Raw genomic sequence first — 25,362 nt, forward strand, 5'->3', positions numbered from 1 at the left:
TCCCTTTTCCCTCTTACTCACATTGCATTGTCTCCTCAGTTTTTTATTCCTTCACAAAAATGTGTAATTTTTGTGCAGGTTCAGTAGAGGGGAGGATTTCTTAACACAAATGACAGCTGTTGAACCACATCTCAATTGAAGTTTTGGTTGTTTGAACTCAGACTACCAACTGTGCACGTAGCAGAGCTACAAAGTGCAGTTATGGAAAAAAATGGTTATATATCATAAAAGAAGCAGCACGTCAATATCATGCTGTGTCTGTGAACATGAAGGAGGTCTGGGAAGAATTTTATTAATTTATTTAGAGAATTTATGAAAAATACGTGTTACCAGACTCCAACATTTCTTATAAACTGAGTTATAACTGACACTATTTTAGTTGTATTTTCTCTCATCTTCTATAAAGAATTTAACTTTATTTTATAAACACTACGTAGCTGTAATTTTGTATTATTTAAAAAAATCAGTACATTCGTACTACAGTGCTATTTATTTAGTGATTAACACAACTGAACCAAAAAAGAGAACTATTTCCATAAAGATAACTATGATATAAAACCATGTATTGATAACAAGTCCCATGAGCATTGTTAGCTGTGCATCTACTTTTGCAACACTTTGAATTAATCCTTCAAAGTGTTGTAGCAACACGTGCTTTATATGTGGCTGCACTGCAATACTTCTAGTGTATTATATCTGCCAGAAATGACTAGATGACTGTAGCTACTGAAGGTTGCATCTAAAGACCAAAGAAAATATTTCTATTGCCCTTACAACTGATTGAGGAATACAGTGGTATGAAATTGAGATATAATTTTAATTTTAGACCTTTGGATGCCTTTTCCTTGTTGTCAAATATTTGTTTTTATAGAAGAGATTTGAAAATTGCAGAACGTGTTTGAAGTTTCTCATGATTACGTTTGGTTTGCTGTTTGGTTGGTCTAGATTCTAGAATAACATGAAAGTGTGGCCTCTCCTCAGTATTTTAATCGTGGATGATGAATGTTATTACACAATCAGTAATGATGTTGTTACATAATCTTTCTTAAAACAACAAAAAAAACCCACAACACTTCCATTACATCTGTTTTAGCTTCCTGTCGTAGTTTCTTCCATTTACCTCTTAATCAGACAATACAAAGAAATACTGAAATCAAAGCTCTTGGTCTCATTTTAATTGCTCTATGACTAAAGTACATTTCCTTTTATATTTACAGAATGTCTTGACAGCGTCCATTCTTGAGTTTCTAATCATAATTAGATATAATTTCCAGAGTTTGATTGTTCAACACTTTCCAAAGCTTGATCTCATCTATATAATGGTCTAACGTCTGGTTTTATTGGGAATTCAGTGACCTTTTGAGTATTTAGGTTGTAATTGTTATAAAAAAAAACACACAATTTCTTTACAGAAATGTTAACTTGGATACATAATGTCCAGTCCTACCAGCCATAAAGTGAGTATTATTTAAAGTTAAAAATTCAGTTCCTGTAGGTCTTTCAGCTTCAGTAGAACTGTTTCCTTTACAAATGGATTCAGCTATTGTAACCATCCCTGTCCTTTACACATGCATACAGCTCTGGTTAGCTTCCAAAATTCTTTACTGATCTGTAGGATATCTTTGAATATTTCAAGAACCAAAAATGAGAAATAAATAGAGGTAGTTTTCATATCTGAGCACCTAAGTTGACATGTTGTCCGCCTCCTTTTGTTCTGAAATTTCTGCTTGTGTGATTTGATTCTACCAACCATGTTTGAAATTGGGCTCTCATTGTGCGTTTTTTTTTTTTTAATCTTCCATGTGTTTAAGAAATGCCAATTACTGAATTTATGAGTAACATGGAAAAAGTAAGGATTCAATGTTATTTCTGAATGCCTTCTATGAATTGACAGCAAAGATGGAAGTAAAATGTGTTTCACAAAAGGATTATTGATGGATTGTTCTTTTGCATTTTAATTTGGGTTCAAAGCATCTCCTTCTCCCTTTAGGCCGTTCTTGTTGCTAGACTTCTTGTTAGCGTTGCCGTGTTGAGTTACAGCTGAATTAGATGCCAAGAGGCACATTTTCAAAGTGAGGTGGAGTTGCAGCCTCTGGAGCCCTGTTATACTCAAGTGGCCCAAATGCAATTCTTTGAAAATCCAGTCAATCCAAATTGTTTTCACCAAAAAGATTGTACTAATCCTTCTACGCATGACAAGAAGAGGAGTTACGGTTCTGTTGTTCTTCTGAGCTCATAAGAATTTTGACTTTTTAGCTATGAAGCGTTAAATTCATGGGATCCTCTCAAATTCTAGCATGTGTTGTTGTGATGGGAACATTTATTTTTTCAGTAATCCTCTAAGGAAAAGGAAATGAAACCTACAAAAGTCCAAATGCATAATTTGTTAGGACTGTCTCCTTCTGTGGCACCTTGAAGACCCAGAGATTCAAAAAAAAAAAAAAGAAAACAAGGGAAGAGAGTAATAACAAACATCTGGACATGTCAGAACTACAAAACAGTTTTTTTCTAGTTCTGTACCTTATGAAAAAAACATGGTTTAGTATAATGTTATTTCTAAAATCCTCTGCTATATATATGCCTAGTCTTCATTTCATTAAGAAAAGTGCATCATTTGACAGCTTAGGGGGCTGTTCTGGGAAATGAGAATGGGATGAAAGAGGGTTATGTCAGAGTTGTTTTTTGGGGGGCTTGGTTTTTTGTTTTTGTTTTGTTTTGTTTTTTGCTAGATGCATCTCTATAAAACATCATTTTGTTTCTAGCAGGAATTAAAGTGCCACAAATAGCTGTAATCATCTTAGGCAGTATTAGGTACAAACTAATCTCGATAGTTTTTTCTAAAATTCGGATAAACCCAATCTGTAGAGGATGACGTATTTCCTCAGGTCTTTTAAACCAAGTCTTATGCAAGCATGAGAAAAAAAGATAACTTTGCCAGAATTTTAAATTGTCACATTTTCAAATGCAGTCTGCATTATCTTTTTTTTTTCTTTTTTAATAGTATTGTACCATTTCTGCAAATTGTTCTGTTGTAAAACTGCCTGTGTTAGAAGTTCCTGTAGTAAACACTACTGGGAGGATTACATAATTTGCTGATCATCTGTTACACAGTCTGTATTTAGAATCTTAGGATATAGTTTTATAGTTTTAGTAAACATTTTTCTTTACCCCACACAGTTCACCTATAAATAAGCCCTTTTATAACCATCTGCACTGAAAGATCCACAATGTCTTTTAAACCAGGTTATAAAGGAAGAGAGATTACTCCTCTGTATTCATGCACTGTTTTTCTATAAAAATTTTGTGTACATTTAGTGGCAGTATAACTTAACAGTCATATATTAGTATCCAAACTTCCAAGAATCTTTATCACGTGATCCTCTGCATTACTAGAGAGTGATACAATGTGGGAGGAAGACAATGGACTTCACACCAACTCTTAAGAGTCATAATCCGAAGACATTTTATTCCAAACATGAACAGTATATATAGACAGCTCTTGGATTGGGCCATGTCAGTCAAGTGGCTTCTTCTGATTCGTCGCTTCGCTCTTCCTTGTTCATTCTCATTGGTCCCACTCTTCTCCACCTCTCCAGACTACACAGTCCCATCTGCCTTTTCGCCAAGTGGCTCTTGACCTTTATCTGACCTCAGTGGTTGCATCTTCTAATCCCATATAGTCTTCTAATCTGCCACAATACAGGACAAATGGGTTGTATAAGGAGTACATAAGATGTAGACATTTATTACTTTAAGAGGCCCTAAGCAAGTGCCAGTTTGCTTTAATTATTTGGGGATGTTTTAATCTAGTAAGATACATATCAATAAAAAATTACAATAGCCATTGATGAAGACAAATATTCAGTACAGCGAGCATGAGGAAGGCAGAGTATGGTTTCCAATGGCTTTGCCTTAGTTTGATTGACTTTGATGTCGAAAAAGCTGTGGGTGGTGGCTGAAATTCACTTTGGACATTCACTGGAGCTGATTTCTCTGTATGCTACCCATTAAGTGCCTGCTCTAGGGAAGCATAAGACAACCTGTTCTATTGATCAGGATAACTCTTTTCATGCCTTACGTTAAAATTTTTACCAATCTTTCTCAATCTGCAGAAGGAACCATGTCTCAGCACTTACTGCTGTGTCAGTGTTTTAGGGGCATAGGAGGTGTTATGTGAACTGCTGTACTGGGAGAATTTTCAGTAGGAAAGAATAACTGGGTGGTATCTGGTACCTGCCAGGCTCGCTCTCAGTAGATGTTTTTATCCTGCTTATGTGCTCAGCATGTTTAGATACTTACACTGCTCTTGAATGTAAGGTCACTGATCCCATATGTCATTGTTCTTGAGACTTAATCCCAGTGAGCTGGTTTGGGGTCATATCAAGCTATTTCACCTCTTGTAATGACACTGAATTCCTGAGGAGGTAATCCACCCCAGCCAAGTCTGCATCTGGCCCAGGGACATTAGGCAGTTTTCTTTCCAAGGGCCTGAATCCAGCATTCACTAAGGCAGCAGAAAAACTCCCACTGACTCCGCCTGCCTTGGATCACGCTTTGGAGCAATTCCTTCACTTCAGAGATTTATATTCAGACCTTTCCTGATTGAGAAATAAAGATTCTTCTCTAGCTGTATCTAAAAATATTGAAACTCTCTCAGACTATTACAGTTGTTGAGGAGCACAAAATACGTGCAGAAACCCTTCACTCTGTCACATTTGAGAAGCACTCAAATGACATCTTTGACAATGGGGAAGCCTGTTATTACTTCTCATAGAGTCCTACTTTCCCAATCTGGCATCTTTCTTTGTTGCAGCATAAATTAGAACAGAACAGAAATTGAAATTCAAGAGCAGCTTTTGTTTTGCCTGAAGACAGCTGCAGCTGCTTTTATTCTTGAAATCCAATTCTCTTAGTAAGCAAATTTCTGCTTTCTCTCTGAAGATATAAAGGTAGCAGCATTAGATCTTTGGGTTCATTTGAAGTCTTGTGATTTTTCTCTTATGAGCTGGGGTTGTACCTCAGCCAGCTGATAGGACCAACCTTTGCAGTTCTCCAACAAAAATCTGGTAACACGTGTGAGTTATTTATTCCAAAGAAAAAAAAAAAGGCAGATCTAATGTACCGAGTTTCCTATGCATCATGTCCCAGTGTCATCCCACAGTGGTGAAATTTCTCATGAAGTATCTTCATTTTTCTCCTCACCCTCCCCACCCTTGCTGAGTCTTTTGGTGAATTGAGTTCTTCAGTGAAAAAGCTCTCCCTCAGGAATCCCAGACCCTGGAGGTTAGTGAGAGGGTCTGGGGAATGGGAGACTTTCCTTTAGTCAGGGAAGAGGTGGTCTGTGAGTGCCTAGGCAATGCTAATGTTCATAAATCATGGGACCCGATGGGGTGCATCCATGAGTGCTGAGGGAGCTGGCGGAGGTGATTGCTGAACTGCTCTCTATCATCTTTGAGGGGTCTTGGAGAATGGGGGATGTGTCTGATGACTGGAGGATAGCCAATGTCACTCCGGTCTTTAGAAAGGGCAAGAAGGAGGATCCTGGTAATTATAGGCCAGTCAGCCTCACCTCTGTCCCTGGAAAGGTGATGTGCAGCATCTACCCTATGGGCTTAACACTCCAGGGATGGTGACTCCACCACCTCCCTGGGCAGCCTGTGCCAATAATCCACCACTCTTTCTGAGAAGAAATTCTTCCTAACATCCAACCTGAGTCTTTACAAGTTGAGAAGAAGGAGAAGATGCTTGAGGAGGACGCTACGTGATTTCTCCTAGGCTTCCTTTCCAACAAAGGTTGTACCTGTCAATCTTTTGAGGTCCCTTCTGAGCTGAACTGTTCTATGAGTCTATAAATATATCTGCGAAGGCATGGTGCTTGTCCTTGCTAGCCAACACAGAGATATGAACAGTCCAGAGAGAATCTTCCCTAACAAGTCCTGAATGTTGAAGTAATTTTTTTATTCTCTGCCTCTGTGTGAATATACATTTGGGAAGATGTGGGAATCCCGTATGGATACTTCAAAGCATTTTTTGCTTGAAAGACTGTAAGCATTAAAAGACTGTGAATTACTGAACCCAAAAGTGAAGCTCTGATACCTCTGGTGGGAATCTTGATTGAAATCTCATCCTTGCTGCTGATTTCTTCTATAAAGAATTGAACGAAACTTTGGATTTAAATGCTGATGTACTCGAATTCTGCCCAAATCTGTATTTTCACTCAGCCTATCTGTGTACAGGAAGAAACTGATTACAGCACTGATACAACCTAGGTAATACATAATCACTTGTAATCCTAACGTAACCCTCTGCTCATGTTTTGCTGCCTTTTAACCAAAGAGTGGTAGCATTTACATTTCAACCAAGGAATTTAGGAGCTTTGTGGACTTTTCTCATTTGAAATGCAAAACCATTCGTAAGATGAGTCTTTAATATGAGCAATGTGGTAATTATTGAGCTTGTTAGTTTTCAATATCCAGCAAGGAATAAAAGCTGTTTTTGTTCCTGTAGTGCTGTTTTTTGTTGTTGTTTTCTTTTCTTTCCATTTTTTAAGTGTGTCCTGGCTATAGGGATTGCATGTGTACTTAGAATTAATAAAATGCAGCTGCAGCAGCTGTTGTTGCATGGCTGCTGTCCCAGTGTGGAGCTTGTCTATTTCTTTGTGTTAAGTCAGAATTCCCCTTTACTATTGGTTTGTGACATGAACAAGAGACAAATCATTAAGAGATGCATTTTGATAATCTGGTTTTATTTTGAATAATTTATTCTTTCTTTCAACCTGTAGGAATAGAAGGGGATAATGAGATAGATGATTTTTTCTTACGTTAAATAAAGACTGGATTTTTATCGTACTAATGTAGTTTGTTCATCCACTAATAAAATGGAAGGAAATAATCTGGAGCAGGCTGTTCCATCAGTAATCCTAATGTTTACTTTTGTCAGGAGAGCTGTTTCCCCCCCCCCCCCCCCCCTTACCCACCCCACCCCCGCCCTCTAATGTTTTGGTCTCTGGAGTAATATTAGGCTAGTTTGTGGTGTCATGTTTATTAATTTTCATCAAGATACAACTTTTTAAGAAGCTACAAGGTAATTTTTGAACCATAGAGGCACTTTAGTCTTGGAGAGTGGTACACCTCATAGCTGTTTAAGGTGTCTTAGGTGAGCCAAGTTTGTTTCCTGGTGCCTCTGCTGTGACTAATGGAGTTCCAATACTCTGTTTTTTTCAGCCTTGTCTGTGAGAAGCTTCCAGTGCCATGGAACTCAATGAGAAGCTCTGATTTAAGTGAATTAAGATATTTAAGTGCAGTTGAGATGGAACACTGAATAGTAAGAAATTAGTTCATCCTATACATTTATATATTCTTATCTATCTATCTATCTATACATACATAAATACATACATACATAATACACACATATATAGTAACTGGTATCTGTGGATATAATATTTCTCTGAAACTTCTACTGTAGTTTGCTCAGGTATTATTCCTTACTTTGGGGATTTGGGGAATATTAAAATATGTTTTGACAAGAAATACTGCAGAATGTGTTTTTCATTCCCATTATGTGTTTATTCTGCCATGGAGAGGTCCATTTTCTGAAACTGCATTTCGGCTCTGTCAGCCTGATCTACCGCCAAGATGGCTCAGATCTTGTCAAAGAAGTGTAAACGACATTCTTTGGTCTAAATCTGTTCTTTACTATCTCCATTTTGTCACCACTGGTGAGTGGTTTTGAATTTCTGCTGATGTATTTTATTAAGGCAATATTATATCATTTCAGGCTGCCCAGGGAGGTGGTGGAGTCACCATCCCTGGAGATGTTCAAGAACAGTGGAGATGTGGCACATTGGGACAGGATTTCATGGGCAATATTGGTGGTAGGTGGATGGTTGGACGAGATGATCTTAGAGGTCTTTTCCAACCTTAATGATTCTATGAAAGATAGAGTCTGTTATCTTGGTTCAATCCCTCTAAATGCAGTGTGATACTTTTTATTTTTTTTCCACTTATATTGTGTTCCTTCAGAAATCCAGCTTTGCTTAGCAGGTAGACAAGGTAGTGCTCAGCTTTTGAGCCAGCATTCAATCCATTAATTTCTCATCATTATTTACTGTGCTATAGAGATGGTACCAAAGCCATGAGAAACAGAAGGAAGAACATATATTTATTTTAGAAGCCTGATTGGAGGTGTTCTGTATATTTATATGATACTTAGTATGTTTGACCCCAGCTCCACCTGCAGCAAGGAGTATCATTATTCCAGCAATACTGTCCTGATGTCTCAGTTTGGGTACTTTAAACATGAGGATCATCTGATGTGTGATTGTTATGGAAAAAAATAGTGTGAATTCCCCATCATCACTGAGACTGCAACAGTCAGAGGTAGGATCTAATTCTCTGGGGTAGCATTTAATGCTCTTAAGCAAAAGAACCTTTGAGAAATCTTATCCTTCTCAGCCTTTCAGCCCCTGTGACAAATGGTGCTAAGGTTGGTCAGACAGAATCCCCAAGGTGGGCCTATTTGGTATATTGAATGGGTATGTTGAATTTTTATTGTGGTTTGAGAACAAAGAGAAAAATAGGATATGATCATGTACTTAAATTTTATTTGTGACACTTTCTTTGGAGAATTACCTTCACAACCATATCAGTTTTTTGAAGCTAACTTTACTTTCTGAATTCTTAGACTGTAGATTGTAAACACTACCCAGATTCCATCATGAGTTTATCAATAACATAGAATTGCTTTATGGAGTTATTTTTACTCTCTAGTGTTGAACTGATAAAACTGCAACTTCATCCTTACTCCTTTAACCTCTGTCTAAAACACAAGACTGCTCTGTTTTTATTCTCTTCATTGATTCATATTCAACCTGCCTTCAGAGGATTTACTTTCTAAGGAATTTTGGTATGGTAGACTGTGATTCTCATGTCTGCTTAGGCTTTTTTTTCCTTGTAAGCAAATTATGTTTTAAATTCTGTAAACACAGAGTTGAAAGAAATGAATACACTTGGAAAAAAGCAAATTTTCTCTTTAGAAGGTAGTCACTAAAGTTAGAGTGACATCTTGTGGTAACACTGATTTCAAATGTACTTATCGGCATTAATTTGTTCACAGAAAACATTGTTTTTTCTTTCAAAATGTTGTAGTTTACTTAACAGAAATTTATAATGACTTTCAAGTATTACCAGAACTCTTGTGAGATCAGAGAAAACATTCTTGAAATGTATAAGGTCTTACAGATATGCTTTTCAATTAAGTTTATCCCACGAATACTCATGAGTTCATAGAATCACGGAATGGCCTGGGTTGAAAAGGACCTCAAAGATCATCCAGTTTCAACCCCCCTACCATGTGCAGTGTCACCAGCCACTAGAGCAGGCTGCCCAGAGCCACATCCAGCCTTGCCTTGAATGCTTCCAGGGATGGGGCATCCACAACCTCCCTGGGCAACCTGTTCCAGTGCATCACCACCCTCTGAGTGAAAAACTTCCTCCTAACATCCCACCTAAATCTCTCCTGTCTTGGTTTAAAACCATTCCCCCTTGTCCTATTGCTATCAACCCACATAAACAGAGTTCCCAGTGACCTGAAATTTTTTTTGCAATGCTCTTCTGACTGTTAGGTACTATCACTTTGGAACTGCTCAACTTCTTTGTGTTTGTTCAGTAGCTGTCAAAGTAGCAACAGCCTTATAATACTGATATATCTAATTCCAATGGAAAATGCATAGAAGAGCAAATACTGATAATGACAAGCAGAGCTTTACTGCTGAATTAGCAAATTTGCTTAGCTTTAGGTAAACGTAAACATTCCAGGAAATTAGCGTGGAAGATTTGCTAATGGAGAAACGAATAAGTCCATTTAAGATCCATACTGCAGACTCTGATGAACCAGGTGTTGGAAATCGCAGAATTACAGAACTGTAGGGGTTGGAAGGGACCTCTGGGGATCATTGATCCCTACCTCCTGCTAAAGCAGGTTTCCTACAGTAGGTTACACAGGAAGGTGTCCAGGAGGGTTTTGAATATATCTCCAGAGAAGACTCCACAGCCTCTCTAGGCACTCACTCTCATAGTAAAGAAGCTTTTCCTCATATTTGTATGTAACTTCCTATGTTCCAGTTTTTTTGCCCATTGTTCTTTGTTCTGTTGCTAGGCACAACCAAATGAGCCTGGCCCCATCCTCTTGGCACCAAACCTTTTGTTTTTTTTTTCTAACTGCTGATAAGATCCCCTCTCAGTCTTCTCTTCCCCAGGCTGAACAGTCCCCAGTCTCTCAGTCTTTTCTCATAAGGGAGATGCTCCTGTCCTCTCATCATCTTTGTGGCCCTCCACTGGACTCTTTCCAGCAGTTCCTTGTCTTTTTTGAACTGAAGAACCCAGAACTGGACACAATGGCCTCACCAGGGCAGAGGAGAGAGGGAGGATGACCACCCTCGACCTGCTGGCCACACTTTTTTTAATGTACTGCAGGATCTCACTGGCCTTCTTGGACACAAGGGCACACTGCTGGCTCATGGTCACCCTGCTGTCCACTGGGACACCCAGGTCCTTCACTGCAGAGCTCCTTTCCAGCAAGTCTGCCCCTAACCTATACTGGTGCATGAGATTATTACTCCCCGGGTTTAAGATTATGCACTTACCCTTGTTGAACCTCATCAGGTTCCTCCCATCCCAATTGTCCAGTCTGTCTAGGTCTTGTTGGATGGCAGCACAGCCTTCAGGTGTGTCATTTAGTTTTTTTAGAAGAATTTTGATCACAGGGAGACTACCAGTGCTGGGCAAAGGATTCATATGATTTGCTGGCTATGTTAAAGGTTTTTAGCTTCATGGTGAAACATGCAAGGAACATTAGGCCTTGGAAGTCCAAACCAATGACCATCTGGTGACCTCATTTATTAATTTAATGGAAAATTAAAGACATGATGTGTTCAATTAAGATGAACATTTGGTTTGCCAGCCAGAATTGTTTCTGGTTAATGACTAAACCCAAGTTAAGCTGTTAATATAATCCTGATACTGGAATTGGAAGCACTAATGTAGATTTGGTGTAAAACTAAGCAAGTAATCTGGATAGACCATCAGAATAGGCCAGCTGGTAAATTCCTCAAATACAGTTTAGTAAGAGCATATAGAAATTGTATGTGAAGTAGTCCAAGTGCCTGAAGGACATACTTACTAGAGTGATTCTCTGGAGATTTCCTCAGCAAAATACCTATTAAATTTCCTTATCCATTCCAAACAAGAACATTGAAAGAGTGAAGAAATCTGTAGGTACACTTAGCTACTAAAATTTTGTTTATCTTGTTTCAATGCCCTCTCTTTTTATCACAGAAAAAAATGTTTTCTATTGTTTCATGATAAAGGAAAATTATGGGCTCTTTGTCATTGATTTCTGCTGCATAGACAGCAATGTCCCTGCCTCAGTTTTTGAGTGGCTTCTTGGTGAATTTTGCTGTTATTAATGTGAATTGTCTCTAACAGTTTTTATCCGTCAAAATGAGAACTTCTTCCTCATGCTGTAACACTCAGAAGTTAAGTAGAGGGTGACCAGTAAGACTGGAAAGAGTTTTCCCCAAAATGTATGTCATGAGGCTGTGATGGACAAACCATGGTTTCTCCCGAAGCAGTGCATCCCAGGCTATGAAACACCCACTGAAGTTCAAGAAACATTTGAACAATGCTCTCAGATGTATGGTTTGTTTTTTTGGTGGCTTTGAGTCACATCTATGGCTATTCACCTTTGATATAACCACCGAGAGAAACAGGACAGAAAACCCTGAGCTAGATGGGGAGCGTCACACCTGAGTGCAGTACCCTATACTGTGTGAGATGTGTTGAGAATAAGGTATCAGACCCGGACAGTGTTTGGGTGAAAGGAAGAGCTTGTTTATTGAGTCCTCTGGATTTCAACCAGACAGTTATAAGAATCACACAATCACAGAATAGTTTTGGTTGGAAAGGACCTTAAAGCCCACCCAGTTCCAACCTCCCTCTTGTGGGCTGTTGCCACCCACCAGCTGGCGTCCTGTTACAAGTGGTGTCCCCCAAGGGTCAGTTTTGGGGCCCATCTTGTTTAATATCTTTATTGATGACCTAGACGAGGGAATTGAGTGTACCCTCAGTAAGTTTGGAGATGACACCAAGTTGGGAGGATGTGTCAAACTGCCTGAGGGTAGGGAGGCCCTTCAGAAGGATTTGGATAGGCTGAACAGCTGGGCTGAGCTCAATGGGATGAGGTTCAATAAGACCAAGTGCCGGGTCCTGCACTTTGGCCACAATAACCCCATGCAATGCTATAGGCTTGGGGCAGAATGGCTTGAAGAATGTAGAGAGGAAAAGGACCTGGGGGTGTTGGTTGATGCTCGGCTCAACATGAGCCGGCAGTGTGCCCAGGTGGCCAAGAAGGCCAACAGCATCCTGGCCTGTATTAGAAATAGTGTAGCCAGCAGGAGCAGGGAGGTGATCATCCCCCTGTACTCAGCTCTGGTACGGCCGCACCTCGAGTACTGTGTTCAGTTTTGGGCCCCTCACTACAAGAAGGACATTGAGGCCCTGGAGCGTGTTCAGAGAAGGGCAACAAAACTGGTGAGGGGTCTGGAGCACAAGTCTTATGAGGAGCGGCTGAGGGAGCTGGGATTGTTTAGTCTGGAGAAGAGGAGGCTCAGAGGAGACCTTATTGCACTCTACCACTTCCTGAAGGGGGGTTGTGGTGAGGAGGGGGTGGGCCTCTTCTCCCTGATAAATAATGACAGGACGAGAGGGAATGGCCACAAGTTGCACCGGGGAAGATTTAGATTAGACCTGAGGAAACATTTTTTCTCTGAAAGAGTGGTCAGGCACTGGAATGGCCTGCCTAGGGAGGTGGTTGAGGCACCATCCCTAGCGCTGTTCAAGAAGCGTTCAGATGAGGTGCTAAGGGATTTGATTTAGTAGTTGGGTAGGGATAGTGATAGGAGGATGGTTGGACTAGATGATCTTATAGGTCCTTTCCAACCTTATGAACCTATGAACCTATGAACCAGATCAGACTGCCCAGGGCCCATCCAACCTGGCCTTGAGCATCTCCAAGGGTGGGGCACCACAGCTTCTCTGGACAGCCTGTGCCAGGACCTCACTATCCTTCAAGTAAAGAATTTTTTCTTTCAGTCTTCTTTCTACTCTCTTTCAGTGTAAAGCCATTACCCCATTCATGTCATCTTTCAGCAATACAAAGCCAAAATCTTGTATTGTTGTGATCACCTAAGTCCCCTCACTCATTTTCTCAGAGTAAAAGCAGGATTCTGCCAGTTCTGGCCTGGATTTTGTGCTGGTATTCCTCTCTGCAGCTCAGGAGTGACAAGCTGCCTGCAAAATCCTCCTGTCTTATTAAAAGCCACAGCAAATTTAAATTTAAAACAGAGGTGGCCGAAGGAGAACTAAATCATCCACAAAGTTTGAGGGCTATTGCTGTAAGTAATCACTTTCTACCAGTGCAAATCCCTCTTGGTTTTACTTTGGATTAACTTCTCCTTACTTCTTCTTTAAAACACTTGATTAATATTCATGTGTGTTGTTAAACAGCTGCTGCGTCCCACTCAAGAACGGAAAGAGGGAATGCATTCCAGCAGCAAATGGAGATACTTAAATATATCCCTTTCCTACTTCAAAGCAGCAGTATGGGAGTTAATTAATATTTATCAAATGCAGCACAATCCTTGGATAGGAGGTACTGTAGTTGTGCACAGCCTTATTTGTTTTTTTAGAGCTCATTTCCCTGGCCGTTTTGACCAGTTGAGGGATCACACAATCTGTTTGTAACACTGACTTGATATCTCATGCCATCTTTAAATAATCAGGATGGTCTTTCCAAAAGTATAATTGCAGGTGTAGGTGCTCACCCTGAGAAAAATACTCCTCACTTAATTAGCATTTTGCATTAGTTGGCAGTGTGAAAAAGCAGGATTAACACAATGCAACATAGAGTAACCTTGTTAGATTTTATTACATTTTATGCTTAGTGATTGATTATTATTAGAAAGGCTAAATCTTTTGCTTGTCATGTAATCATAGCAAGGTGTTTATGAATGGGAACTCCAGCTGCTTTTCTGTTTGGAATGAAATTAGATGAGGAATTAAAAGGTCCTTTTATACTGCTAATTTTTCCCCATAACATAGACTATATAAGACATTCTAAAATGGGTATGTTATATTAGGTCAATGTGAGAAATGTGGATGATCTCCAGAGAAGTGCCTCTTCATCTTGTAGAGTAGTTTCACAGCCCATCTCTGGAATACAGAAATACTACTATCCCCATTTAATCAAAATAGGCTTAAGATGTCTTTGCATATCATGGTCCCTAGCCCAGAATCTGGCTATAGTTCATTGCCTCCATTTTGACCACTAAGTAGCTTCTAGTACGTGTGTTTGATAAAAATGAGATGACTAATGTCCATGCCATGACAGCAGCCCCTAGGGAGTTCTATACTTCTGTCATGCCCTTTGGCTTTGCTGGGACCTTGTATTTACAGATTGCAAAATCCAGCTGGTCTGAACAAAGGCTTTAGTGACTGAAGACCTCACAGGAGCTTTTGACTGAAAGAGAAGTGCAACTGAGGAATCTATTGTAGTAGGCCAAAACTTACATCATACCATGAGATCACCCAGTATTAGGCTGTCAGGCCCAAGTAAAAATGGAAAGCTTTGTCTGAGTTCATTCTCTTCTGAGACATTGAGAATTCAGAGGCAGTCAAGGACTTATTCTTGTTAAGTTTTGTTATCCACACTGTGATAGGTGGGATAGGCTATCTACCTAGAGCAGGAGTAGGGCAGAAAATGGAGGCTGACTATTAGAAATTGGAAGATAATTTAGGTGAGGAGGATAAGCTGTTATTAGTGTAGACATGATCAATAAATATGTAGTCCTGTATTTTTACACTGTTATAAGTTTTCTTTTTACAAACCTGGCGATTATTCTCTTACAAGTATACATGAGTGTGGAGCTGCCACCTATGAGACTTTTCACTGCCAACCTTGCTTTGTGTGGTACTTGCTCATAATATGAAATATGAGTAATTGTGATTGAATAAAACAGCTTCATGGACTCTAACTCAACAATTAGAATAAACACACAACAACACAAGTTCTAATGGGAATTCAAAATAAAAAACTGATATGCTATTAGATGTCTACAAACTTGCTACTATCCTAATAATCTTTGAGTGAGAATTCACCAATTTTGTTTAATTTCATATTATGTGAGCTAGCCTATAAGCAAAGAGGTAAGCCCAGATGACTTGTAAACTACAGTTGTGTATTATTCAGGGACTGAAAGAAGATACAGGGTGAGTTCAGTCCACATAATTTGCACCTTAATTAATTCAGCCTTGGGAATGAGCCCTCCAAATATGAGGGTCTGACTCTCCTTGGCAACAGAAAGAGGTAGTGTCTGTGAAAGCAAGGTAACCTATTTACCTGAGCTAAAATGTGTGCTATGAACTAAGGAAAAGCTTAGCAATAACAACAGCAAACGTAAGTGAGTGTGTGAAAAATGAGTGAAAAAAAGACTACAGCTATATTTGCTTTAAAAAAAAATCTATTTTTGGGTGGAGCTGACATTGTTTCTCAAGTATCTTTATCCTAAATATCTTTGCTTCTGAAGAAGAAACCACTGAGTTGGAGTTCGGAGGTTATATCATAGATTCATAGATTCATAGATACATTAGGTTGGAAAGGACCTACAAGATCATCTAGTCCAACCATCCTACTATCACCATCCCTACCCAACTATTAAATCAAATCCCTTAGCACCTCATCTAAACGCTTCTTGAACAGCGCTAGGGATGGTGCCTCAACCACCTCCCTAGGCAGGCCATTCCAGTGCCTGACCACTCTTTCAGAGAAAAATCATTGAATCAAAGAACTGTTTGAGTTGGAAGGGACCTTTAAAGATGATCTAGTCCAACTCCCCTCCAATGAACAAGGACACCTACAGCTTGATCAGGTTACTTAGAGCCCTGTCCATACTGATCTTGAATGTCATCAAGGACAGGGCATCCACCACCTCTCTGGACAACCCATTCCAGTGCCTCACCATCCTTATTATAAAAAACTTCTTCCTTATACCCAATCTAAATCTCCCCTCTTTTAGTTTGAAACCATTTCCCTTCATCCTATCACAACAGACACTGCTTTGGAGTCTCTCCTTCTTTGTTATAGCCCTTCCATCAGATAATTTAGACACAGAATCATGGAATCAATAAGGCTGGAAAAGACCTCCCAGATCTAGTCCAACTGCCCACCTGCCACCAATAATTCCCCACTAAACCATGTCCCTTAGTACAACACCTAAACACTTGAACTTCTCTAGGGGTGGTGACTCAAGCACCTTCCTGGGCAGCCATTTCCAGTGCCTGACCACTCTCTTGGAGAAGAAATTTTTCAATGCTCAACTCCAGACTGAACAACCTCAGCCTGTCAAAGGCCTTGCTGAAGTCCAGAGAGGTGACGTCAGTGGCTCTTCACTTGTCCACTGACAGAGTTATGCCATCATAAAAAGTGACATTGGTCAGACAGGACCTGCCCTTGGTGAAGCCATGCTCATTATCCCTTATTACCATATTTGTAATTATATGTGCAAGCAATACACACAATTGCTAGGACTGAACAGATGGATCACAAATGCAGTAGAAGCTGCAGTCAACAAATTCTCAATAGTTTGCTTCAGGTGTGGTTGCATGACAATGTCACTGCAAGGCAAGCAAGTATATGAAGTTACACTTTTACAAGTTAATTAATTGCCCATGTGCATACTCTCACTGTCCAATAAACCTCTCTTTGAGAATACACTGATGGCTGAACTCTATTTGGAAATGTTGTTAATAATGTACTAACATGGAAATGGGAATGTTTCCACATAATCTTCTACACTGTAAAATTGCTGGGGTGGTTTTGGACAAGGTTTTGTTTTTTCTGACTAGCATTCTCCCAAAAAATTCACCATCCAAGCATCATCCCCATAACTCAGTGGATGTGGCTGCTCTGTTCTGAAGTTTTAGAAAGTATTAGAACATGAATCCAAGCTTGATACTAGAAGATGGTCCCAAGCATGTTTCTTTCACATGGCATAGCTTGTGTGATGAGGATATTACAAGAGATCTCACTGGGTATGTATTTTCAGAATGCACCTTCATACACTTAACTCAGAAATTGCAAATTGTCCTCACTGATCTTATTCGAGTTTATAATTGTTCAAAAAATCTAAATCCTGAGATAAAATTTAACATTAGTGGATCCAAGTGGTTCCAAGTGACCACTGGCTTGTTTGCCCTGTGGACTGAGATGATTGTGCCATTTGTGAATAATGTGAAACGAGGCTCATATACTCTCAGTACTTTGGGAAATCCAAAGGATTCAGAAAGAAAAAATGAATCTTATAAAACTAATGGACTGTGGTGAGTGGAAAGTTTAGTGTAACCATGAACATGGTCACATTCACCAATGTTAAACACATTCACCATGAGGAGTCTCTCTGGATTGCTCTGACCATAGTCACACCTCTCCTTTACTCTTCTCAGATGAGAGGAGATGACAGTGAATGGCGTATCTTTAGAATTAGAACCTGATCTTAACTGAAACTCGTTTTGTACCTCCCTTGGAATGTAAAAATCATCATTTGCTCTAAAAAAAATGACATATTTTCTGATTGTATTTCCTCCACTGATTCAAGAACAAAAATATTTTCAGTAGAGATTCTCAACATGCCATTCAAAAGTTTAACATCTAAATATGCAGAATTTTACAGGTAATGTTTGCATTCTATGGCATTTTGGTGATCTTTCCCTTGCTTATTTGCTTTGTTGAGAACAAACATGAAAACTGTCTTTTCCACAGCACCTGCTCCCTTAGAAAACTTGAACTATTTTAAGGAATTAACAACTTCCTACCCCAGACGGCAGTAAAAGTCCACTTTGTCACAGCAATATCACAGTGATGAATGTTCAAGGGCAAAGCTTTGATTAATGACAGCTGCAGTTTGGATTTCACTGATGGTGATTTTATACCTCCTTCCAGACAGCTGCACACTTATGGCAAGTATCTAACTAGACATATTTATTATGCCAGTTTAGTTAAATGCTCATATAAATTAAGCATATGCATACGTGCATAATTTGCATAGGCTGCACATGATCGTATTGTATGAATTAGGCTTCTAAGAGAAGAATGTCCATAATGCAGCTGAGATACTCCCATTTTGTCAAATTAGGGAGATCTGTGCTTAGGTTCCATAGAGGGGAAATCCCAGCCTGAAATGAGTCTTTGGGGTGAAGGAGAGGGGCAGTTTTCCTCTATTCAGGAGCACAAAATATCATTAATGCTGATAAGTTGTTCAGTGTTTTCATATGCCCTTTCAAAATGCAGAACATAGATTTTAGAGAAACAAGAAATCCAGGGGTAAGTCATGCTCACACAGCTGCTGTGGCCCAGTTTCTCACTCTTCTTTCTTAGATCAGTGACCAATGGGAATTATCTTTAGACCATCACTGTCATTTTAATATATGTTAAGATTAATTCATGTTTTACATTCACTGCAGTACATAGATAAGACATTACTAAATTGCATTAGAATATAGCTTAAATCTTCACTGGTTATCATAAATCACTTTTGTTCTACTTGACATTTTGGATCAGTGTGGTGGATTTGACCCAGTGGTGGATGCCCCATCCCTGGAGACACTCAAATCAGACTGCATGGAGCTCTGAGCACCTGATGGAGCTCTAGGTGTCCCTGTTCATTGCAGGTGAGTTGGACTAGGTGACCTTTAATGGTCCCTTCCAACTCAAACGATTCTATGATTGCATGATTCTGTGATTTTCTCATATAGAAAACATCCTCTGTTTTATGCATATGACAGAATTGAATGTATTATGGTTGGTTATACAGCTCAGGACAGATAGCACAGAGCACCATGTCTTTTCTGTGCTCTTTCCCTTGACCAAGCAGGGTTTCCATCCCTAAGCTGAACAGCCATGTTTGTCTCCTCCTTGATCCAGGTGGTTATCTTAATGCTGCCTGCAGCACAAATACCTGACTTCAGAATTAATGTCTCACGTAAGTTATGACTGACAGGTAAGGACCAAAGAGAAAGCACTAAGGCATGTGGCTCAAAGACTCATTTCTTGTTTAGGGACTGGAGTTGTAGGGTAGTAAACTCCTACCAGGTGGTGCTAGAGACACTGCTGCCGACAAGCAGGTTTCGTGAGTCAGGCTTAGTCCCCTGCTCCACCATCCTCATCCATTTCAGAAAAATCAGTGTCATTTCTCCCTTTTTTCTTTTATATAATATTAAATGCATTCTCTTCACAAGCTAATAACCCAACATTTGTGGTAGTGTCTAAAATGAAAGCTTGTGGAGAAATATTTTCTTTCCTATTGTTTATTATTTTTCCCCTTTTATACTCTGTGTACATTATACTGTGCTCTTCAGGACAAGCAGTTATTGCAGCTGATGCACTTTTGGGGGTTACTCTTGAGGGGAACATTTGTAGCACACGATTTTGACTTTCTCGATGAGATATGGGAACAATGGGTAAGACTTGTCAGCAGGTGGCACCATTAAGCTAAGTTGTATTCCAGCTAGCGCATGCAATGAGATCTATATTCAAAAGGAATTTAATCGAAAGATTGCTCTCCTCACCTTTCTTCAGATCCTGATTCAGTACACGAGACAGAATGGAGCAAATGTTCTTCTGTCCAATGGCACGTTTCAAATTATTCCAGTGTTTTAATCTGGTGTATTTACCGCACTTTGTGCATGGTGAATAAACAGCATGCCTATATTACTCCATAAAACACCATCCTGCTCATGCATTTTGCATCATGCTTCCCACTTGCTGCATAAAAATGCTACACTTTCCCCAGTAATTTTAGTTATCCCCAGCAGAGCTAGGAAATTCACACATGGAATCGTGTGTCCAAATATTGTATTTTTTTAAGTATATCCTATGAACCCGAGCAATAAGAAATCAATTTTTCTTGGTTAGTAGTGAATGACTGAGCAATAAGCTGAGCACATTGGAGCACAGGTGCTGCTTCCCATTTCTATTTGTTATTCAGCAGCGGTGGTGGTGGCCCTTCTGTGTCAGAAATGCAGCAGCTGATTTTTGGCATGCATGGGATGATATAGCTGTCCTCTGAAGCAAAGAACAGAAGTCTTACAGTAGCAAGCACTTAGACAGCTTGAGTCAAAAAGCAAAGCTTCTTTTGGTAGAATAAATTGTATTTATGTATTGTATAATCCTATAGGGTAGCAGTGTCATGGTATTTTTCTAACAAATCACACAATCATACAATGTCTTGGGTTGGAAGGGACCTCAAAGATCATCTTGTTCCAACCCTCTGCTATGGACTGTGTTGCCCCTGGATCAGTCACTAGATCAGGCTGCCCAGAGCCCTGTCCAATCTGGCCTTGAGCACCTCCAGGAATGGGGCACCCACCTCTCTGCACAACCTGTTCCAGCACCTCACCTCTCTCTGAGTGAAGGATCTCCCCTCTTTTAGTTTAAAACTATTCCCCCTTATCCTATCACTATCCATCTGTGTAAAAAATTGATTTCCCTCCTGCTGATAAGCTCTAACAACAAATGGTGCTATTATCCCAACGAGAGGATTCTAGGCTGACTCTTGGGAAACAACAAATTCTTGTTCTTCTTTTGATCAGGTATTAAAGAAGTAGAAACCAGCTCCTAGTTCTTTCTGAATGTGCTGGAATATTCAGTCAGCAGTGGCACTATTAGCCATTTATGGGGCTCTCAAAAGCATGGTTGAAGAGTGCAGCCTCTAGATCCTGCTTAGATAATGAAAGTAAGCAAGAAAACAAATTTATACTTAAAAAGTGTTTCATTAACTTTTTTATTATAATAAAACTATTTAATGAGTATTGCTCATGTACACTGTGAATTGTAAGGTCATATTAGTACAATAGGCTAATTATGTTCAAATGTATTCTCTGATTTCTTGGCTATTTCTGGGGCCTTACTAGATGAGATTGTATTGTACTAAATTGCAAATCCTGTAATTTAAGCCATATATTTGGTGTATGGCTTATTTCCTCGTCCTTGCTTGCTTCTCTGGTCAGCCATGAAAGTCAATGATTTTGCAGTCTTTGTGTCAGCCTCAAGTTGTATTTGTCTGGGTCCTTGGAGATACTCAAAACCTAGCCAGGAATGGCCCTCTCATTAACCCCACTTGAGCTGGCTGGAGTAGAGGGTCCTCTGAGGTCCTTTCCAATCTCAATTACTCCATGATTATGTAATTCTCTGTCAGGAAAAAAAAAAAAAAAAAAGGTCTTGGCAAACAGAAGTTATGAATTTCTCAAGATAAGCCTGTGAAACTCCCAGTGTGGAAACTGCAGAATTGCTCTCAGGTAGACTCCTTGCTCATAAAGATAAGGGCAATATTCAGAGTGTTTGGAAAGAATAATTGGTTCTATAGAGATTTGTGCTACCATGCAGTTTTTTACTGACATCTGCTCATTAAAACACAATAGATAATGTAAACGCCTATTTATCTTCATTTCTTAATGAAGTAGAAAATGCACATTCTTATATAGCAAATACGAAGTAGAAAGGTTCCGTGATACAATATCTTAAGGAAAAAAAGTGCCATTGACCATTTTGCAAAATATATTGCCATCTATAAAAAAATCCCATGTGTACGTATGTACCTTTCTTATTTACAGTGTGGTGACTCAGTGGGCATTTTAAATAGCAGTAATAATAATTTTATTACAGTGAGGGTCGAAGAGTAAAGCTGAGGCAGGGTTTATAAGTTAGAGCAAGATCAGGCAAGTTTTTATGAGACTTAGGGAAGGCAATGCCTAAAATAATGCCTCTTGTATTGTTTTGTGTAAAAATGGCAGTCACAGACTGCGACATTATCAAATGCATCTTTGGTCCAAATGATGCTATATTGTTTTTCACCATTTGAAGGATCCAAATGGTGTATCAGGTAACAGAAGTATCACTCCTGAGTCATTGCAGTGTATTTCTCTATGCTTTTCCAGTTTCTTTTGCTTAAATAGAGACATGAACAGGGTAACAAAAGGGAAATGGATCTGATGTGTAGATAAAAATATTTATATAAGATGGTACCCTTGGCACTAACTTCACTGGCACCAAAATAACTCACAGTGCTGGAACCCATTTCTTTTCACTGTGTTTTTTTCTTTTTTCTTTTTTCTTTTTTTCCATTTAATTGGGCTTGGTTTTCTTGTTTTTCTTTTTTATTCCCTGCAGTCAGTAGCAGGTCATTGATTTCGTATGGGGCATTCTCTGGAATTCCAGCAAGTACCCCAAGGACCCAAATATCTTCTTGGGTGTGATGCTGCAGGCAGCTGCCTCTGCTTACAACTGATTCTGTTCCTGACAGCATTAAATTATTGTGGTTTTTCTTCCCTGAAAATCTTCACTGAAACTGAAATTGTTGCACAAGCCCTGATATGTTAGTTAAAGAAACATCAGTTCTGACAGCACAAGTGTTTTCTGGCTTAAGACAGATGAAGCAGTGAATTAAGCACAGTACAAATTTTTGCTTGTTTTCTCACAAAAACAGAGCTCATGAATCTTATTGGCAGGGCATATGCTGTTCTGATTCTCCTTTGTTTCTCATAACATTAATTACTTTTTATTTCACTGACCAATTTTAACCATTTTACACACAAAAAAGTCACCCAGAGTTCTCTTGAAAGAGTACTGCCATTGACCTCATTTTACAGGTAGAGTTATAATTTCAGTTTAAAAGGACCTTAAAGCTCATCCAGTTCCAACTCCCTGCCATGGGCTAATTGCCCCCCACCAGCTCAGGCTGCCCAGGACCCATCCAACCTGTCCTTGAGCACCTTCAGGGATGGGGCAGCCAGAACTCTCTGGGCAGCTGTCTGACTGAAGAATTTCTTCTTAATGCCTAATCTAAATATCCCCTCTTTTTATTTAAAGGCTTCTTCTTGTCTTGTCACTACAGCACCTGACAAAGCATCCCTCCCCCAGCTTCCTGGTATGGCCCTTTAAGTACTCGAAGGCCACAGTAAGGTCTCCCCATATGCACCTCTTCTCTAAGCTGAAGAAACCCAGCTCACTCATTCTTTCCTCATAAAAGAGGTACTCCAGCCCTCTGATCATCACGCCCTTCTTCTGGAGCTGCTCCAACATCTCCACATCCTTCCTTTTCTGGGTGCCCCAGAACTGGACACAATACTCTGGATGAGTCCTCGCAAAGGCAGAACAGAAGGGGACAATCCCCCTCCTCTCCCTGCTACCGCCCTCTGTTGATGCAGCCCCAGATATTATTGGCCTCCTGGGCTGCAGCTGCGCACTGCTGGCTCGTATCCATCTTCTTGGCCAACAGTAAGTCCTTCTCCATAGGGCTGCTCTCAATCCATCTCAAACAACAGAAGCACTGGGCCTTTCTGGCTCATATTTTTCTGTTTTCTTAATCCTCTCCTTCATACGTCTTCCCATAGTCATTCCCAATCCATATGTGAACACTGCTGTGTCCATCCACTGGGTGACATCAGTTAACTTCCCCAGCAGTATTCCCTGATCAAGTGGTTGGCAGCCTTGTCCAAGGCAGGGTGTTGGAGCTTGATGATCCTTTACATGCCTTCCAACCTAAGCCATTCTGTGACTGTATGATTCTATTGCTTGGTATTTCAGCCCCTCTTCTGACTGTGTCACTGTGCCAACCAGGGAAGCATTTTATGTGCACTTTTACTTCGTATTGTATACTAGAGGGTTATACCTCCATGCTGGTGGGTTATTGTAACACTGAAGGAGAGGGAGCCCTGTGAAGATTTTAGATTTTTTCAGAGTCTTATGGGAATATATAAAGGCATTTTATATATTGCTGAGCTAAGCAGTAGCTAGCAAATAGTTTCCTGTTTGAGGGAATGGAGATGTATGTACCTACTTTATTTCAATGTGTGTTACTCACTAAGTTACGAAGGGAATAGCACAGGTTTTCCATTCTGCCTCTTTTGAAATTACAATTTTCATTAATCTCTTTTGGCTATGTTAACTAACCCAGCTTCACTGACATTGATCCACTACTCCACACTGTTTCTACATAAGATAAAATGTGAGTGCTTCTCATTATGTTTGTTGATACTGTTGATATTAATGTACAGTATGAATTTTGCTGTGAATGCATCTGCTTTATTTAATCTGCTTCACATCAGAAGTTTCTGGAAGAGCAAAATCCTTGAATTTACTCTGGTGTCTCTGTGACTCCAGTGCCCTTGCATCATCAACTTGCTGTGATTCTTAATCTATTAAGAGCCAAAGCAAATTATAAAGGTACACTGATCACCCAGCTGCCTGTGGAAGCATATTTCCATGGAGGTAGCTAAAGGAGCTTTCACAAAATGTGAATGACAATCCAGCAGAGGCAAGCTCTGAAGATGTGGAAGTGGGTGGGCACAGAGATGCTGGACCACGTTTTCAAACAATCCCAAGTAAATCTATGCATGTAATCTCTCAAAGAACTGTGTTATCCTTAAGGAAATTAGTCATTTTTTTTAGTGTTGGGAAACAAAATTCCAAGTCATTTAAGAGACTACAGCACTGTTTTCCGTGTGGTTACAGAGCACTGACCATGCACTGAGATAAAAGCAGCAAAGCAAAGTCAGTCTTCATTCTTTGGTGTTGAACCCCTGAAAGCTGTGCCGTGGCTGCCCGCCCATGACCCTCCTGATGCCATCTGATGTTATTCTGACCAAGACAAATGTTCTACCATCCTTCAGCTGTCAGCTTGTGAGATGGAATAGCCAACGCGTTGTATTTATTGAGACAGATTCTTTACAGCCAGAGGTTGTTTGCTAACCTCTCAGACAGGATGCCTGCTTCTCATCTGGTCTCTACTCCATTTGATTTGTTTTACTTGTAACCCTACTATGAATTAAAACTTCCCTGGTTTTAGCTCTGAATCACTTGGATACACAAATCTTTCTGGGGTTGGTTCACGGGGAAGACCAACACCGAAACTAAAAATTAATTAAATTGGTGTAGGTGTCTGTCTCTGCGTGGGACAGGCATCATGCTGTGTGTGAGTATGAATGAGGGGGAGGTAGGCATTTCTAATGGAATAGGTTCCTCTCCGAATTGGATTCGTTAGCATAATCATAATTGTGATGCTTTGCTTGCCATACAGGTAGTAAGTGAACAATTCCATAGAAACATGGTGGCAACGATCAGCTCTGTACATCTGTGGATGTTTTCTGTGCATTGTATTTATTTGATTGCTTTCTTTCTCAGTCTTCTCCTCCCCCAATACATCTGTACTGAAGACATTTTATTTGGCCAATTTGGTCAACGCAAACATATAAA

General features: G+C 39.7%; 1 protein-coding gene across 1 annotated transcript in view; it reads left to right on the forward strand.

Moving 5' to 3' along the window:
• DLG2 (discs large MAGUK scaffold protein 2) overlaps window positions 1-25,362 on the forward strand; it is a 1,006,374-nt gene that overhangs the window by 13,555 nt on the left and 967,457 nt on the right. The gene's annotated exons all lie outside the window — the stretch shown is intronic.

This window comes from Cyrtonyx montezumae, unplaced genomic scaffold, assembly GCF_038088225.1.
Source record: "Cyrtonyx montezumae isolate F1298 unplaced genomic scaffold, pur_monq_1.0 scaffold_12, whole genome shotgun sequence".
Taxonomy (NCBI): Eukaryota; Metazoa; Chordata; class Aves; order Galliformes; family Odontophoridae; genus Cyrtonyx; species Cyrtonyx montezumae.